The sequence below is a fragment of the Diceros bicornis genome, chromosome 37, assembly GCF_020826845.1.
Source record: "Diceros bicornis minor isolate mBicDic1 chromosome 37, mDicBic1.mat.cur, whole genome shotgun sequence".
Classification (NCBI taxonomy): domain Eukaryota; kingdom Metazoa; phylum Chordata; class Mammalia; order Perissodactyla; family Rhinocerotidae; genus Diceros; species Diceros bicornis.
In genome coordinates this window covers 1,015,035-1,030,848 of record NC_080776.1, presented here as the reverse complement: position 1 = coordinate 1,030,848, position 15,814 = coordinate 1,015,035, and the positions used below count along the sequence as shown (strand labels likewise).

Here is a 15,814-nt window from a genome sequence, read left to right as displayed (position 1 = left end):
CTTTGGAGAAATACCTGATTACAGTCCTGCAAAAGGATGGCACAGGTGAGCCGCAAACACCTTGTGGTGCCAGCAGGCAAAGGTGTATCCAACGACCGGTGGGACCACCAAAGGATGTGGGAGCTGCCTGGAGGGGCTCCCACTGGACTGAAACTATTTTTATTTTACTATTACTTAGATATTTTATATTTGTACATATTTATTAACTCCTTGTACCCGTGGCTCTTATACAACTATAAAAGGAAAGCAAATTTACAAATAAATAATATCATAAAATCAAATACAATTCAAATGAACTGTGAAAAAAAAATAAAAAGGGAGGCAAGAGGGAAAGACAGTGTTAGTGTGTTAAATTCCGCAATTTTAATTGTAGGAAGTCAAAAGATGCCGTCCAAAGTTAAGAAATTGAACTACTGCTTACACCAAAATGGTAATCAGAAGAATTCTTAGAGAATTGCAATTGGTAATTTTGATAAAATGGTTTTCACTGGCATGTGAGACTGGGGGTGGGTTTATGGAGGAAAACTTTCATTTTATGTTGGTCCCTTTGTCTGGCTTGTTTGTTTTTTACCACGTGCAGGTACTAGTTTTATTTTAAAAAGTAAATACACTACTCACTAAAAAATATATACTGCATGCCGACTCTGAGGTGAGTAGTTTTCAAGGCGCTGAGGAAATAGCAGCAGACAAACCAAAGTCCCCATATTTTCAGACTTTAAATTCTTGTGGGAGGAGATAGAAAACAAACAACGTTGGCACTACTGACATTCTGAGCCAGATAATTCTCTGTTGCCGGGTTGTCCACTGTAGAACGTGGCAGCATCCCTGGCTTCTACCCGTGAGACGTCAGTAGCTCTTGCCCAGTTACAATAACCAAAAATGTCTCCAGACATCTCCAAACGACCCCTGGCAGAGGGGGCAAACTGTCCTGGCGAAGAACCACTGGTTCAGGGTAAAACATTTGGCTTTGGGGCCAGACTGACCTGGCTTTTATTTCAAGCACCACCGACGATTAGCTATTTATCTTTGGGAACTATACTTCACTTCCCTAAACCTCATTTTCCTCTTCTGTGAAATGGGGATTAAAAACTATCTGGCAGGGTTTTCTTCTTCTCCTTCCTATTCCTGTTTCTGTTCTTTTTCTTCTAACGATGCAGTTAGAAAATTTACGCGCTTGGCACATAATATGCATTGAATACATCAGAGCTATTACTATTTCAATTATAATCGTAGTCATGACGATGAGGAAGAATAGGAGAGCAGCGTGTGGAGTGAGGGTATCAGCCAAGGGTAGTGGGGGTAGGAAGTCAGTGTCGGCCTTGGACGCTCGGGTGAGGGGTCTGGTTACGTTCCAGGGCAGCACTCTCCAAGGAAACATCTCGTGATGATGGAAATGGACTATAATATACCATGTTATAGAAAAATAATGTGGCTATGGAGTGCTTGAAACGGGGCTAGTATGACTAAGGAAGTGAACTTTTAATTGTTTTTGTTCTAATTAATTTAAATTTAAATAGTCGCATGTGGCCGGCTGCCGCCATATTTCTTGGCCAGCACAACTCAAGAGAGCAAACGAGAGCCACTGAAGGGAGAACAAATGAACAACAAAGAGGAGTGATACAGTTTGTCTGGTGGATTAGTGGGGTGATGGTGCTCGGGGCAGGGAGACCAGAATTCAGTAACCCTGGCATGCTGTAATGAGAGCCTGGATGGGGGTGGTAGAAAGGAGAATCTGGGTTAGGGACGGGCCACTACAAAGAGGATGCCCTCAGTGGACCTATTCCTGTTGGCGTCTGCCTTGAGACATCTAGCCTCACCCCAGCCCTACTCACTGACCCCTGAGGTTATCATTTTCCTTACACAGGCCACCATTCCATTTCCACCTCTGGGATCAGAACTGGGACCCACAGCTTCCAGCTCAAAGTTCTTCTTTATAAGCTCTTATAATTATCCTAATAATAGGCAAATCACAATGCCTGCTTTTCAAAATACTCCTCCATAGATCAGATTTTCTGAAGCTTTAATCATTTTCTTTTGTGATCCCGGGTTCTTGCTGAGTTATTTATTTACCACTTCCTTAAAATTCTGTGAAACTCAAAACTAAACAGTGGACTCTTTTTATCTATCCCTCCATCAAATGCTTTTTAAATCAATAAGATTACATTTTCTGTGATATATTTAGCCTTATCTCCTTTTCCTACTGAAAAGTTTAAAACCATTTCAATAATGACTGATTTGTACTAGTATTTACTGAGCTCCATGCCATACTGATCTACGACTCTAAAAGGCAAGGGTCTTTTGGGAGAGCAGGGCAATCCATTTAGTGGAGGTCATAGCTACCTTGGAATGGGTTCTTTATTTTAGCAATCAAGTCAACGCATTATTAAAGTCGTCCAGATTTAGGACAATACACTCGTTTATATGCTTTGGCTACAGAGTGGTGGAAAGTAAAGGCTTTGGAGTCAGCAGAGGATATGAGCCCCAGGTTTATCATTTTCTGGTGGAGTGACTTAGGTAGGTCATTTGCATTCTTCACACTTCAGTTTTCTCATCTGTAACAAATATAAGATCTTCCTTTCAGATTCCAGAGATTGCTTTGGGACATCATGGAATAGAAAATACTTTGTATAACTTAAAAAGTGGTACAGAATTATTATTTTTTTCTTAAAGTCTAAATGCAACTTCTTAACTGGTTGCATTACTCCAACAATTTTATAATCCAAAGTCTATGTCCTGGGCCTTTTTGTGAACATAACATATGGGGCAGAAGTAAAAATGCATGCACATATTGAGCTATATATGACATTTACTATCTCCCTTTGATCTACTGGACCACAATCATCCTGCAGAGGAAAATCACAGCAGTCTGACCAGAGTTATAGGAATTATTCAGGACCATGAGTTCTTGCAGGATTTTGTAAATTTTTGCATTGTTAGATCTCATATTTCCACAAGGACCAATGTAATCTTGGGAAGTCAGTCATTTTAGGGATTTCTGTCCTCACTATTTAAAGCGTAGGCGGTCTAGTTATGTTTTTTTAAGACTCTAGAATATCACAAATTCACATTCAGCTACGCTCAAAATCGTGCTAGCCAGTTGCCCTTGGGCACTATGTGAGAAGAATCCTCAATGCCCATGTGTTGTATCTCATTCCGTATACGTAACCATGAAATCTTACCACCAGAAAATCCTACAATGAGCAAGAAACTATTTTTCAAGAAAACTATATACAAACATTGTTCACCTTGGCAATAAAACATAAGATCTTCCCAAAAAGAAACATCATTTTCTCAGTTCCTACAAAATGTGAAGAAATACATTTTGGCTGTAATGTGTTAAATGGAGCAGCTTTGTTTTAACAATTGCCAGATGTGGATCGATGTTCTTCTGCCTGCTTTAAATGGTCATAATCCAGAGTCATTAACACCAGGAGAGAATCTGAAGAAAGGTTAATTCAGACCATCTGAGGCAGCCCCAAATGGAATCCACAAAAAAAGAGGATTGATTCAGACTTCTTTTTGAGAAAAAGGGAGAATTTGCGTCAGAAAGACTAGAGATTATCCTGTGCTACCTTGAGATTCTTAACTATTGAATGAATGGCTAAGGGGCATAGGCATAGTATTCAAATTCCAGAAATTTTCCCAATTCCGCTTTGTGCAAAGAAGACCAGCACTGTCCCTTATAGAAAGACTAGAGTTACACACACACACACACTTATGCACCACACTCATCTTCTTAGCTTTCACCTGGTGCATGCATCAAGGGCATTTTCTGTGTAGACAACATAGGGAGTACTAAGATGCCTATGACATGGCTTCTCTCCTCAAGGACATTTCCTAAATGTTCTCCTTGAAGAAACATGGTTATCAATTTAAGTTGACTTCTGTTCATTTGAAAATAATTTGATATTTCACTGGAATTTTTAAAGTTTCTAATGACACTGCTCACACCCACTTGGTTGTTGATCTAAACACCAAGTTACAAAATGACAGTAACAAGGTCCAGAGACCTGGCCACGGCATGGCCTAGAGAGGGAACCAGCCCTTAAAACAAAGGATAAGTGCTAATAAATATGAGGACACCCCAGATGTTTAATATGCACTTAAGCTGCCTTCCTTGATGGATGAGTATGCCATATTTATTTGATTTCTTACTTTCTTAGATATTTTACAGCTGCAAAGTGTGGTGTGGGAGGAATCAAACACGTCAATGATCCCAAGTTCCTGCAGCTGTAAGGGAGGACTGAGAATTAGAGCCTAGGACTGGAGGCAGAAAGATGACACCCCTCCAGCAGAGTCTGTCCAGGCTTCTTGTGAACGCTCCGCTCCTCTGAACAATCTAATCATCTACAAACACAAGCATCCTTCCTTCAGAGGAATGCAGGCTGCTGTCACCAACCAAAATAGTCCTCCAATGAGAAATTATTTTGCTGGAAAAATCCATTCTGTAAGTCAGAAACTATCCTCAATAGTCCCCTGTGGCTTTCAGCCGAGTCCCCCAAGGCTTGTATTAAGATCTGGGTGGCAAGAAGACTGGATGTGGAGACCCCGAAGCTTCGCTGCTCAGCACAGGGGAACATGGGGGATGTGAAGAGCTAGGGGGCCAGAGAATTGAGCAGGCTGGCACAGTGCTGAACATCCAGGCAGAGTAGGGGTTAAAAGTCCAAAGAAATCATGAAGGAGGGAACAGAATTGGAGTTAAGAAACTGGCCCAGAGTAATATGCAATCACATCCCCAAACCTGAGCCACAAGTATTCATTATACAGCATAATAAGCACCGAGCACGGGCAGAGAGAATGAAATGCCAGTAGCTCATCAGGGCTGGTTTAATGGATCTTTCATAAAACAACGGGCTGGAATTGAAAAGCTCAGAAGTAAAGAGGGACAATTCTCTCTCTCACCATCCAAGAGGTTTACGAGTAGGTGGTGCTGCTGCTCGAAGAGAAGGGCTCACATTTGACTCGCTCTGAACAACTGCTCCAATTAGCTCTGCTTTTGCTTGCCTGGACATTCACCATCTAACCTCTTGCCGACCAAAGCGTGGTCCATGGACCAGCAGCATCAATGTCATCTGGGAGCTTGTTAAAATATGGAATCTCAGGGGCCGGCCCGGTGGCGCAAGCGGTTAAGTGCGCGCGCTCCGCTGCGGCGGCCCGGGGTTCGCTGGTTCGGATCCCGGGCGCGCACCGACGCACTGCTTGGCAAGCCATGCTGTGGCGGCGTCCCATATAAAGTGGAGGAAGATGGGCACAGATGTTAGCTCAGGGCTGATCTCCTCACAAAAAAAAAAAAAAAAAAAAATATGGAATCTCAGACCCCTCCTCAGACCTACTGACTCTGAACTTGCTTTTTAGTAAGAGCCCCAGTTCACTCATCTCTGCTTCCAGGTCTGAGCAGCTTATCTCCCAGTATCTACTCTGACCACCTTATCATCCATTCTGGGCACAGCTGCCTGGGTAATCTTTAAATTTTGTTTGTTTACCCACTGATTATCTTTTCCCTCTAGAAGGAAAGTTCATGAGGGCAGGAAAAGGGCACGGAATTGGTGTTCAATAAATATTCCCTGAATGAATAAGTGAACTTCCTCCAGCCTGAGATAAAGTCCAGACGATATGTAAGGCCCCGCATATCTTTTCTTTACCCCTAGAACAGTCTCATGCTCTTTTCTCTTGCTTTTATCTATAGAGAAGATGAATTTTGCTTTCCAAGCCCAAATCTTTATCTCCTCTCCATTGGGACCTGGTTCTCTAATTTGCCCTTCTTCTGCTTACATATACAGCATCCCCTCTCTATCGGCCCTGCCCTTATGCTTAGGACCTTCCACGTTAATAGAGCAAAGCCCACTGCCGTCGCTGCCCTACTTGCCGAACATATGTTATCTCCCTTTCCTGTGAGTCCTGGACTTCTCAAGCGTGTTTTCCTATCCTTATTGACTCATTCGCTTCCCAAGATCTTGCTTCTGTCCCCACAATTCGGTTTGGAGTCAGACCCAGATTCAAAACTAGTCCTAAAATTTGTGTGACTCTCTCAGTCTCTGTTCCTTCATTTAAGTGGAGATAACAGAATCTTCATCAGTCACTGTGATTATTAAAGTGCCTGTCACAGAGGCTGGCATGTGGCAGGTGCTAACATAATTGTAGATTCCCTTTCTTGGAGGAACGCTGAGGCTAATTTTGCAACCACCAAATTATATTTGACCAGGAATTTGACAATATAGAATACAGTGATTCTGTTGTTAGGAAATCGCCATTGGAAATAATTTGAAATATCGTGTAAGAGTAATGTACAATCTAGTCCATTGCAGCATTCTAATGATAGTGAAAAATTGGGAAAAATAGGGAATAATCATGTCCACTGTCCACATGATAGAACATTTGCAGGTAGCGAAACGTTGTACGAGATGCTTAAGATAATGCTGAGTGGAAAAAAGGAAGAATTCAAAATTGTATTGTTCTGATCTTGATTATGTAAATTCAAATGCACTAGATGAAAAGAAATAAGCTAAGTGGCTTAAAAAGTGTTAACAATAATTTCTGGATTGTGTAATTATGGATGACCATTCCATCCTTCTTTACACTTGTCTAAATTTTATAAAAGGTGGATTTATTGTTTTTACAACAGAAAACATTACTGAAATAAATAATAAATCCAGTGGTCTTTTATTTATTCTCATTCTTCAATTTTTCTGTAGAACTTGAATTTTAGCCTTGTTTTCTACTACCTCACCTGTCCTTCTTTCTTTGCTTTTTTTTTTTTAAAGTTCTTCCTTTAACCAATTTCTGGCCCTCATTCTGCATCCTAAATGTCAGTGCTGCTAACAGTTTTCTCCCTGGTTCTCGTCTCGCCTTTCTTGATAATGTCATCCACGTCCTATCTCCCTAATTTCTCTCCTCAGCTGTTGATCTACCTGTTCTGCAATCTACCAGACCAATCCACCTACTTATCCAGCCACCATGGCCCAAACCCGCCTCTTCATGTTTTATTCACTCTCTTACTAACTCAGTCAGCATTTATTAGCTGTCTTCTGTGTACCAGGCAGTCTGCTAGAGACTAGGAATACAATAAAAATAAAAAGGAGCCTCTTTCCTCAAGGAGCTTTTAGCTACCTTTCTTCCCTCATTTTTCCAGTTATCAAATTCAGCTGCTAGAGCCACCATTGAGTCCTTCTGCTTCTCATTCCTCCTACTAGTCAAGAGCTGCTATACTATACTCTGTATACGCATTTGACCTCAGAAACATCTCTCATCGTCATGACCTCTTTTTTTGTGCCCACTGTCAACACCCTCTTTGAGCCCCCATTTTTTCCGGGATTATCCTATGACAGCTTCCAGAGGATACTTTCTCCAACATGCTCTCACACACAACTCTAACTTATCTCACACAGAGTATAAGCCATCTGAAAACACAGTTTACCTTATAGTGGTCTCTTATTCCAAATACGCTCAACAGCTTCCCACTGAATACTGAAGAAACCCCTCAACTTGGCATTTAACGTCCCCTTCCAATGTATTAGGTGGAACTGAATGAAATTTTTATTTTTTAGTTCAAAAAGGATAGAATATTAGCCACTTCATATGATACAACCTACTCATATTCACAGATCTTTCCATCCTTATCTGCTAAGAATCCCTTCTTCTGCCCTGTTCTCTAGAATATAACTGAGATCGGTCTACGCTTTCCAAGTGTGTTCACTTCCTCTGGTCCCTTTGCTCAAGTTGTTTGTTCTTCTTGGATTTCCTCCATGCATTATCTCTCCCTTGAATACCTCTATTCATCTCTAAGTTCCACCTCAAAAGACTCATCCTCCACAATCCATTTCCTGTTGAGTCCCTTCTCAATTGTTAGTCATCTTGTTCTGCAAGGAAGTCTATTAAGAAATCATGCATGTGTCTCTTACGGTACCAGTGAGCATCGATGCTACTTCCTTGTCTTATTCTGCTGCGCCGGCTGAGCTCCGAAAGTGTTCTGTTGTTTATACCCCTTTGCAAGCAGAGCACCTTAATGCATATTTGTGTAACTGTCAGTACCCTCAGTTATTCTTCTGGGTTAGTTGTACTTAAGGTTGAACGTGGTATTTTCTCACTGTTCATGGTACTGTTCCCTGCTTGTTTATTTATACTGGCCATCTGAAACTTCTTTTGCCATTAATTCAACTAAAAAAAAAAAAAAGACCTTTGCAAGATAACGGCATCAGTTATGCTATTTAGCACTTGAATTCTCTGGCTAACTTTCTTACATAGATTATGCAATTCAGTAATATGACTTTATTGTAATGATACAGGAGATGCTTTATGAATTCATTTATTTTAAAACTTATTAATTTATCTCTGATATTCTTCCTTAAAGAATAAAGTTCCTCAGGTCAAATATAAAATATATATTAAATATATAAAATAGACCAGAGCTTGAATATTGTAGTTAAGTATCTGAAGAGATATTCGCTTCTACCTTGTGTATATAAAAACAAGAACCTAGAGGATACCATTGTAACCTTATTGCAGTAACATATATCACGTACACAAAAAAACATTAAAATAATGACTATGAGTCAAAAAATCTACTAAAAAATGTAGTACACTGTGGTTAATATGAAAGACTTTGGGCCAGACTTATGTTATTGCCCATGCTGGAGTCTCAGTTCATTCATCTGTACAATGGAGACCAGACCCACTTCCCAGGATTGTAGGGAGAGTGGAAAGGAAATAACATATGTTAAGGGCTTAGGATACTATCTGGCACATAGTTAATAACAAAACATTATAGTTTTATTAATAAAAATAAATGACAGGGCCGGCCCCGTGGCTTGGTGGTTAAGTGCGGGCACTCCGATGCTGGCGGCCCGGGTTCAGATCCCGGGCGCGCACCGAGGCACCACTTCTCCGTCCATCCTGAGGCTGAGTCCCACATACAGCAACTAGAAGGATGTGCAGCTATGACATACGACTATCTACTGGGGCTTTGGGGGAAAAAATAAATAAATAAAATCTTTAAAAAAAAAAAATAAATAAATAAATAAATGACAAGTAAGAATAGCATTCTCTAAAGCTATTATGATTCTAGAAGTTTCTTTAGAGATTCCTTAAATATATATTTATAAAATGATGTCATACCTAGCAGTCCACAATGAGCAAGAAAGCGTTTAAGAAGACTGTGACACCATTTCTAGTATTACACTGAGAGAGGGAGCGAGAGAGGCCTCCTCCCTCTGCTGTGGCTACATCTTGGCTGAAGACATGAAGACCAATCAACAACGTCAAGCCGGGGAGTAGTATTTAGGCAGCGTCCATAAAGCGAAACTCACGCTGCAGTTTGGCATCTGTCCCCTGACTGACGAAAGCGAAAGGGGACATTTCAGAAACTCTTTCCATCTTAGCCTAAAACCAGAAAAATCCTTTTCCATATAGCCTGGAGAAATTGCTACAAACGGTTCGCCTGCTTTTCTACCCAGTATTAATTATGTAATTAATTATCATTAGTTAGAGATATACAATGAATATTTGGGTAACTAAAAAAAAAAAAAAAGAAATGTACCAAATTTCTGTTTTACAGTGCGTAATCTCACGAAAAACAAGAACAAAAACGTAACCGAGGAAAACACAGATGAATTCATTTATCTATCAAATAATTAAATAAATATTTATTGAACTCCAACTGTGGTCCAGGCTCTATTCTAGGTGCTAAAGATACGAGTGAAAAAATCAGTAAAGGAATTAACTAATGCCAAGACGATATTGATTAGAAAAACCGTGATATAGATCCCTGACTCTCTGAGAGTCCAATAATCAAATTCTATTCTGATTTGACGACATAGACTATTTGGATAAACTCTGGTTTATTACACAAAATCTGTCAACACACCCCTGGATGAATTTTAAAATGGTCCTACGAAACTTAGGCAGAAAGAGGCTCTTGGTAAGGTTAACATGCCACTTCTCCACTACCCAGAAAAATCGCAACAAAGCTGATGAGTTCCTATTGACAATATATTGAAGACATTTTTTTAGTGGTTAAATAATTTTATCCTTTTCCAATTCTTGTAAATACCCCAAAGTTCAAAATTAATATGGCAATGATTTGCTAAATGAGTCAGAAGATTAGGAAACAGATTCTCACATGAAATATTTACCGTACGGATTTAGTTAGATGGAGAAATACCAAATAGATGGGTTTGTTTATTTGTTTGTTGCCAAACATGAAATGTTTTCACTTACTCTGAGTGAAACCTAAAAAGAGAGTATGGTCCCAAGGGTTTCACAATATCCAAGAGGAATAGTAAATCCTGTTTGGGGATTTCATATATGATTCCACTGAGTAATTTCTGAGAACAAAAATGTAACATTTCATGCATTTCTGAGACTGTTCTATTAGATTTTGTTCAATATCTGAAATAACGCAATTTCCTTTTTTGGAACACACTGATGTATTTTAGCAAATTCATTCCCCTGTGCTGCTGCCTGCGCTGGGTAAGGGTGGTGCCGGTGGCCTCTGCCCCTCCCCCCCCACAATGACTGCCCACAGGAGCAAGGCTCTTAACAAGGGCTGCGGAATGAATGCACTCAGGTTCCCATAATTACACATCGCAGAGGAAATTAAACAAGGACAATGCATTCGTCTCCTTCAAGAGCTACAAATATCCACGCTCACAGATATACACGCACGTACTTCGGGGATTTCAAGATCAGGAGGTGAACATTAGCCATTTTTAACGTACATTTTAAAACTAACCTTACTGCATTAAATATTTTGGACCGATAGTCTTGAGGGGAAATACTATATGTATGCCAAGGAAAGATTTAAAAGCTAATATTGATTTTCTTCTCAGGAAGGCAGAAAATGTCTTCCATTTTTTTAAAGGCAAATTATGAATATACGTTTTATTGACATGAGTATATGTTAAAGTCAAAGATTATCTTGAAGAAGTAAAGAAAATGTAATACTCATAATTGCCATCTCCAATCAATATACATCCTGATGCTGAATCTGAAAATTAATATTTTTTGTGTAAGGCATCAGGCCCAGGATCAATGGATTCAACTGCTTACATGGCAAGATGAAGGATTACTTTCTTATGCTGTCAACGCCCAATAAAGTATATATAAAATCAGTTCTCTTAATAACTAACAACCTTGGCCTTTAAATATATCCTGTGCTAAAGCCTAAAGCATCAGTGAAGAACTCCATTATTTTATTCCCAAAACCCAACAATACTGAGTCATTCTGGGCTTTCGTCTCTCGCGCTCATTCCACCTGGGAACGGCAAACCATTTTATTTAGCCATTTTTAAAAACCACTTATTAGCAGGATGCCCTGAGATAAAATCATGACTTAGTATATTTCTCTTACATTCAGATTATTGAATTTTCATTAAGATAGAGAATTTTGGACATTATTTTTTAGCTGTTACAATGATAAAAATTCGAAAATAAGCCAGACATATTTATATTTGTTAACATCTTGCAACAGAGGCAAAAGACAATTTTTTAGACATCTTGTAATCACAACAGCCTTGATAAGGGCGTTCTCTGCGTAGGAAATCATACACGCTATAGACAATGACACGCAGCCTCAAGGATAAAGACCCACCATAGAGAGATTAATTTAACTAAAAACATCCCAAATCTTCCACGATTTTCTCCCATTTAAACATCCAAACAAAACATGTGGTACCTTTTAATTTTCTGAATGAGTAGTTCCCAGTCAATGTTTCTTCGGTTAGAGACAAGCTGGAGAATCTACCAAAACAAAACAAAGGAAAAAATACATACGTAGATTCGTTAACAAAATATGAAAATTGGAACTCACCAGTAAGCAAATGCATTCTTTATATCCAGATAATAAATCTACGTCTTGAGATCTGTGGTACCAAAAAGGCAGTACTGGAATTTTTTGGAAGCTCGGTAATGAATGTTAAAGCATTTTACTTTGAGATCACATAAAGCAGATCCTTTGAAAAACGGATTCAAAATAAAATAAAATTTAGAAGACCCCAAACCATTACCAGCGCATATGCAGCGATACCACCCAAGTCTAGCCTTTGAGGATTGCTGCAGAATCCTCCTCCCGGAGCATTATCCCCGCGGGCTGGCTCTGCTCTCCAGCCCCAGACAGACGCAGTCTGCAAGCCACGAGCTCCTGTCTGTGTGTGTCGGGGAAAGGGAAGCTGCAAATTAGAAAAAGTCCCCGCAGTGGCGAAAAGCAAAATAAGGCGAGTGGGAGAGGGAGAGAGCGCTCACTAGCCTCAGAATTTTCTAGAATGATGACAAGCCACCCAGCTCCGCCATCATTCACTGACAAAAAGATGCAGCCCTGGCTTATGATCTAGTTCTTTGCCGTGGGGGCTGCTGGTACCAAACCCCTGACAGGCATTTCAATCGCCTCTATCCAAGTGTGTCCCCAGGAGTCAGTCTGTAAGCCTATGAATGTCATCGTCTGGTCTCCTTTGTGTTAATGCCAGACACACACACACACACACACACACCCGTGCTCAGAGAGACAGTTTCCCGGCATATAGGATTACAAATAAGTCAGGCTACAGAAACTGGATATGACTAAACGACAGTTTATGGGAATTTTTATTATCTGCATTGATGACATCACAGATCCTTTGATGTTTTGTCATTGGCAGATAATTAAAATATTTTTAAAACTATTGCACATTGCTTATTTATATTCCAAAATAAATAACTGTGCTCATTCGAGAAATGCATATATTTATGTAGATTTTCTTATGGAAAATTCAGTCTCTTTGTAACTGTGATAATTATGCACTTGGCAATGTTTTCCCTACAAGGGAGAATGCAGCAAAAAACAAAGCGGCTTAGGAAACCAGGGCTGATGTGTGATTTCTGTGGGCAATCAACTTTATTCCCTGTACATAAAAAAGCAAAATGAGATAGCAACCAGCTTGTGTACTGGGACTTTACAGCCCCTGAGGACCAGGCAGGGAACTGAATCTCTGGCATAATCAGTATCCCCTTTATGTTAGCAGCTGAAATTAACAGTTGAATATCCGGGTTTTACAGTGCCCCTCATGTAGGGAGGTTAAAGGTGGAGTAATTCCCTGCATTTATTTCTTGGACAAAAGGGAAGGAGAAAAGTGTTAATAAATAAATTAATTTTTACAGCATTGTTAGCTTCCTGCATCTGTGAATGGCGCAAAATTCGATGTGGACCAAAAGGGCCAGCTGTGAAGAAGATTGCCGGGAGGGAGCATCACTGTAGTTACCGGAAACAGAAAGTACAGAGAAAAATAAGGTGATGATAGAGAAGAGGGAAGGAGACTACACTGGAGGAAATTTAGAGACAGAATGAGATGCTTCATTCTCTTCCTTCTGGAAAGAACTGTCTCTGTCAGTTCTATACTATATTTTGAATGCATTAGGATGAATTTGCATTTTCCATTAGCCACCTTTCTTCTCCACTTTTTGATCACCAGCTAATTTTGCTTTCATAAATATTCAAATGACGGCTCTTTTGTACGAGATGGAGCCTGCTACTCCTTGCCTCTGTCCATCTTCTGGGTTCATGGCCACCACTCAGCCTAGTCTACACCCTTGTTTCCTAGGTGAAAAGCTAAGGCCCACGGTGTCTGACCAAGGTCACAGAGCTGCCTGGAGAAGCAGCAGAGACACCGTCTCTGCTTCCTAGCACAGGTCCCCGTTTTTCTCCTCTCACCAAGTGACTTTCTTTCTGTGCTCTCTCCCATTCTGTTCGCAGGCAAAACAGATTCCAGAAACATCCTTTGTCTTTGATTTTGTAAGCCTTCTTTTATTTGCTCAGGCAGCGATCTTCCTCACTAAAATGTGTTGCAGTCATTCTGCGGGCTGGCTTTGCTTAAGATCTGTGCTGCGCTGTGCTGGAGGGCTGAAGAGTCTGGGGTCTTATGTCACTGCTTTCCTTTCCTTCCTTGTCTGGAACACAGATGAATCAGACAGGACTGCCCTTTTGTGAGCCTACCTTGTCGAGCCTGAACTTAATAGTGACACACCACGTACTCTAACATCCCTGGCATCACTCTTTCTGCAGGCATGAACCTGGGCAACCAAATTGAGTTGGCCTCCCAAGAGTTCCCCTAGTCAGAGACCATGTGGACCTTCTGGTGGTTACCCAAAATAATGAAGCCGGAAAACTGGGAGCCCAGGTAAAATTTAAAAAATAAAAATAAATCAAAAAAGATAATTCATTCAAAAACAACCACTAGGGGGCACAATACTTGCTAAAATCTTTCAGAGCTACTCAGTAAAAATTGTGACTAGGCTTTTGACCTTGATGTTTTATTGTTTTTATTTCCTTTCTCAAATGTTTTTTCAATATTCAGTCCTTATGACTCATTGCTTTTAGGTTAACTCATCTGTACGTAGGGTCATATTGCCTTTTTTGATGTCTGAAATATGGTTACTGCCACCACCCCTATCCTCTGCCCCCAGTTTGTCAGCTATAAAGTAAATAAATCACATTTAAAAAAACATGATTATCCTAGGTAATAATTACAAGAAATTCTAGGTTTCAGTGAATCCTACATACTGGTAAGGATCTTTCTCCTCCAAAAATGTCCCTTTAAATGTGATCCCTCTATTAAACGTCTATTTTTCCTCAGTGATTGTGGACGCTAAGGTTATTTTTTGCAGCAAATGTTTTGTTTTAACACATTGCTGTTCACTTATGAGCACAAAAAAATGATGCGCAAGCCTGTCACTTCTTGAAACATGAGTCATATTCCATCAAGATCTCACAAAGCACACAGAACGCTCTTGGTCAGTCTGAAAAATAGCATAGCTTCCAAAAACATTCAGTACTCTCTGGGAGTCATTTAGAATCAGGACGCCCGGCTCAGCCACTGAGAACGGGTTGGTATATTCTTCTTCTTTTCCTTTTTTTTTCCACTTTTTAGTGAAGGAACTATCACTTTGACATGTCCATTGTAGAATAAGCACTGTATGTAAAATATAATTTTTGCCTTTATTTACATTATATTCTAAGAACGCAACATGACAGATAATTGAGAGACTTGCATGATTTTTATATTTGTGCTAATGAGCCTAAGCTAGTCGAGACCTCGGCTGAGCACCATCGTCAGTTCCTTTAACCACTCTTGGTGACACACACACATGTATTTCAGACACTTGATAGATTCTAGAGAAAAAGGAAACAACATCTCCTCCTTAAGGAACTTCAACTACAGTGGAGAGAACCTAGAAGTAAACAGAAATCGAACTCCGTGCTTCTTTTCCTCACGGCGATGACACTGTCTCTGCCCCTCTGTCATCCCTGCTTGATCTCAGATCCCGATTCTTGGGAATCTGATTTAACTACATCCCCAGATTCAGTCAGCTCACCCACGTGGCTCCTCTGGAAGACCCTTGGTTTCATTCCCCAAATATATTAGTCTGTGTATTTGTAGGTCACTCTTGAGTCTCTTCAGGACTAAATAATGGAGGCGTAACTTCCTAACCTCCCTGAACCTTTGGTCACATACCATCTTCCAACCAGGGCTTTCCTGACGACCACAGCGAAAGCTGCAGCCTCGTGCCTCTCACAGCCCTTCATCCCCTGCCCCAGTTTTCCTTTTTTCTATAGTACTTGTCACCTTCAATCATACCATAAATTTTATCATGTTTACCATTCACTACGTGCCTCACTCTACTAGTGTCATGAGCGAAATCATCTTCACGGGTTGGGACACTGGTGTCTCCAGAGCACCTGGAACAGCGGCTGGAACATACAGGCGCTCAGAAAAATTCTTTCTATGAGCGAGTGTGAAATCGCAACATTAGTGGGAGAACTGGAGTGTTTAAGCACAAGAAAAGTCTATAC

At 40.3% G+C, this 15,814-nt stretch overlaps 1 protein-coding gene across 31 annotated transcripts in view; it reads right to left on the bottom strand.

Moving 5' to 3' along the window:
* The window catches only part of MAP2 (microtubule associated protein 2), a 284,984-nt gene that overhangs the window by 135,300 nt on the left and 133,870 nt on the right, over window positions 1-15,814 (bottom strand). For all 31 annotated transcript variants that reach the window (XM_058532876.1, XM_058532885.1, XM_058532884.1 and 28 more), the window contains exon 3: window positions 11,669-11,733. The gene's annotated coding sequence lies outside the window, so the exon portion shown is untranslated. The remainder of the gene's footprint in view (window positions 1-11,668; window positions 11,734-15,814) is intronic.